This window comes from Nyctereutes procyonoides, unplaced genomic scaffold (genome assembly GCF_905146905.1).
Source record: "Nyctereutes procyonoides isolate TBG_1078 unplaced genomic scaffold, NYPRO_anot_genome, whole genome shotgun sequence".
Taxonomy (NCBI): Eukaryota; Metazoa; Chordata; class Mammalia; order Carnivora; family Canidae; genus Nyctereutes; species Nyctereutes procyonoides.
This window is the reverse complement of record NW_026575047.1, coordinates 12,926,930-12,931,034: the sequence shown is the minus strand read 5'-3', so window position 1 is coordinate 12,931,034 and position 4,105 is coordinate 12,926,930. Positions and strand designations below refer to the sequence as shown.

At 37.9% G+C, this 4,105-nt stretch overlaps 1 pseudogene; it reads right to left on the bottom strand.

The window, feature by feature from the left end:
• Positions 1–485: 485 nt before the first annotated feature.
• Positions 486–3,716, bottom strand: LOC129510578 (protein SET-like; annotated as a pseudogene).
• Between the last annotated feature and the right edge of the window lie 389 nt (positions 3,717–4,105).

Below are 4,105 nucleotides of genomic sequence, written 5' to 3'. Positions count from 1 at the left end.
TTTTTTTTAAACAAGAGAAAGTAAACAAGTACATATTGGTAAATGCTGAGTATCCATATTCACATAAAGACACAGTGTAATCTCTGAGCCCAATATAGAGAGAAAGGAGGATAAAAGCTAGAATTCTATGCACTACTACAATGGGGCCTAGTACCCTCCAGCTTCCAGCAGAGCTAAGGGTGCAGAAGGGTTTCCTTTTTTTCCCACAGAGCCCAGTGGTGTTGATTTCATAAAGTTTTTGTTGAGAGAGGCAGGATAAAAATGAATTTGGAACAGAAAAGGGTAGGGATTCTTTTCCTGCTGTATTCTGATCAAGATATTTCCCCCTGAATTAAGATGAGAATCATGGTATAAAGGGAAAGAAAAGAGGCTTCAAAATACAGGGTGAATGAGTACAAGAGGAGGAGGGAAAAAAAGATATGCAACTTGCTACCAGGGGCTGGAGAAAATTTTAAAAAGGAAGGTTGGAATCCATCAGTGTTCCATTAGTCTTCTTCATCCTCCTCCCCTTCCTCCCCCTCAACATCATCTTCATCTTCTTCACCTTCATCCTCATCTCCTTCTTCATCAGTATCTTCCAATCCTTCTTCATCATCATCTTTTATCATCTTCTCCTTCTCCTCCTTCTTCATATGGAGAATTTGCACATGGGCAACCAAGTGTACTGCAATGGATTTGGCCAAATATCATCGTTGACTACCTCTCCTAACTCATCTGCACTTGCATCAGAATAGTCAGTAAACCAAGTGCAGAAGCTCTCTGGTTCCCTGCACTGTCTCTTCCAGCTGGCTTTATTCTACATTTGACTTGAATGTTTCCTCAAATTCTTTCCCCCTTAATATTTCTTGCAGAGCTGGTTTAAAGCTCTTTATCTCATCTTCTATTCTGAATGAGAGCCTTGCTGGATAAAGTATTCTTGGCTGCATGTTTTTCTCATTTAAGACCCTGAATATATCCTGCCAGCCCTTTCTGGCCTGCCAGTCTCTATGCAGAGGTCTGCTGTTAATCTAATATTCTCCCCGTATAAGTTAAGGATCTCTTGTCTCTTGCTGCTTTAAGGATTTTCTCTTTATCTTTGGAATTTGCAAGTTTCACTATTAAATATCGAGTGTTGGATGATTTTTAATGATTTGGGGAGAGGGGAACCTCTATATCTCCTGAATCTGAATGCCTATTTCCCTCCCCAGATTAGGGAAGTTCTCAGCTATGATTTGTTCAAATATGCTTTCAGTCCCTCTGTCCCTCTCAGTGTTTTCTGTAACCCCAGTTATACTTAGACTCTTCCTTCTGAGGCTATCATTTATTTCCCTTAACCTTTCCTTATGATCTCTTAATTGTCTTTCTCTTTTTTCCTCAGCTTCCTTCCTTGCCATCAACTTGTCTTCTATGCCGCTCACTCTTTCTTCCACCTCATTAACCCTAGTCATCAGGACCTCCAGTTTGGATTGCATCTCATTTAATATATTTTTAATTTTGACCTGATTAGATCTAAATTCTGCAGTAACAAAGTCTTTAGAGTCTTTTATGATTTTTTTCCAGAGCCACCAGTAGCTTTATAATTGTGCTTCTGAATTGGCTTTCTGACATCGAATTGTAATACATATTCTGTAAGTCTGTGGCAGAGAGTACTGATCTTGTCTTTTGTGGTGAATTCTTCCTTTAGTCATTTGCTCAGTGCAGAGTGGCTGTATAAGTGGGCTGACTCAAGAATATCAACCATGACCTAAGTAAATTTCACCCCAGATGATTCTGACGAGGTCAGAGATCAGAAAATGAAAATAAGATCAGAACAATAAAATAAAAGGACCACTAAAGTGAAAAACGAATTTTAAAATGAAGTAGTAAAAATAAAAGGCCAAGAATCCCAAAGAAGAAATAAAAAAAGAAAAAAGAAGAAGAGAAAAAAAAAAAAACAAAGTAAATAGGAAAAAATAGAAAAAAAAGAAAAAAGAAAGAAGAAAGGGAGGGGACTGGGAGATGGTGGTGGTGAAGAAGTTGTAGTGGAGGGAGAATGTAGTCTATCTGAGACATGAGCAGATTTCACCAAAGAAGACATACACATGGCCAACAAGCACATGAGAAAATGCTCCACATAACTTGCTAATAGGGAAATACAAATCCAAACCACAATGAGATACCACCTCACACCAGTGAGAATGGAGAAAATTAACAAGACAGGAAACAACAAATGCTGGAGAGGGTGTGGAGAAAAGGGAACCCTTTTGCACTGTTGATGGGAATGTGAACTGGTGCAGCCACTCTGGAAAACTGTGTGGAGGTTCTTCAAGGAGTTGAAAATATAGCTACCCTATGACCCAGAAATTGCACTACTGGGGATTTACCCCAAAGATACAGATGCAGTGAAAGAGCGAGACACCTGCACCCTGATGTTTATAGCAGCAATGTTCACAATACCCAAACTGTGGAAGGAGCCTTGGTGTCCATTGAAAGATGAATGGATAAAGAAAATGTGGTCTATGTATACAATGGAATATTACTCAGCCATTAGAAACGATGAATACCCACCATTTGTTTTGACGCAGATGGAACTGGAGGGTTTTATGCTGAGTAAAGTAAGTCAGTTGGAGGACAGTCATTATATGGTTTCACTTATACAAGGATTATAAAAAAATAGTGAAAGGGATTATAGGAGAAAGGAGAGAAAATGATTGGGAAAAGTTAGGGTGACAAAGCATGAGAGACTCCTAACTCTGGGAAACGAACAAGAGGAAGTGGAAGGGAGGTGGCTGGGGGATGGAGAGACTGGGTGATGGGCACTGAGGGAGGCATTTGATGGGATGAGCACTGGGTGTTATACTATATGTTGGCAAATCGAACTTCAATTAAAAAAATGTATATATAGGGCAGCCCCAGTGGCCCAACGGTTTGGCGCCACCTTCAGCCTTGGGTGTGATCCTGGAGACCCAGGATTGAGTCCCACGTCAGGCTCCCTGCACAGAGCCTGCTTCTCCCTCTGCCTATGTCTCTGCCTCTCTATCTCTCTGTGTCTGACATGAATAAGTAAATAAAATTATATACACATAAAAATATATTTTTATATTTATATATAAAATATATGTATATTTATATATACATGTGTATATATACATGTATATGTATATGTATATAAGTATATATATACACATGTACATATACATATACAAACCTTACAATACCTTACATGTATATATACACATAAAAAAATCCTTTACAGATTGCCATTTGATTTCAGTGGACTTTGAACATGGATCACCATTCTCTTTCAGACGAAATTTTTGTAGAGAACTTTATTTTCAAAGGAAGAGTTTTCATCAAAATAAAAATTTAGCCTGTAAGATAATTTAATATCTTCAAATTCTGTCACTCAACCCTTGTCAGATAATGCAGCGCCTCTTCATCCTCTTCCCAAGCAGTGCCGACACTTGTGGATGGTTGACAAATGTTGTTACCCAAAAATTGGGGATTTTGGTGATCAATTCTGGTCTCTTCTGAAAAAATGGTTGGCGGAGTTTGTTATATTTCTGTTCTACTTTCAAAATCTCCTCACTGGCTTTTTCATTAAGTCTGTCTATTCCATTTTGTACTTCATCAAGATGTTCAATTGCTTCTTGCTGTTCTTTTTCTCCTTTTGACAAATGCTGAAAGATCAATGTCTCCTCTGGCTTGGGGGCAGGAGGTAGCCTTGGTTTCTTTGTTTGAGGCGTGAGTGAGGACATGCTGTGAGGAAACTCCACAAAACCAGGAGAGCGAAAAGTAGATTTTAGTGTAAATTTCATCATCAGACATAAAGATCAATTCAAAATTATAAAAGAGTAAAAGGGTCAACTCATCAGTGTATAGTAATTCTTGACTTTTATATACCTAATCACAGATTTGTGGACACATGAGGGAAAACAAAACAAAAACAAAAACAAAACTTACACCTTAAAAGAGAAACGGAAAAAAAAAGCCAATTATGTCAGAAAATTTCAACTTTTATTTCAATATTATATAGACAAATGGTCAGCAAATTAGTAAGATATAGAAGACTTGAACAAAATTATCAACTAACTAGAAATGACTTATATTATAAAACACTTCCAACAACAGCCAATTACACACATAT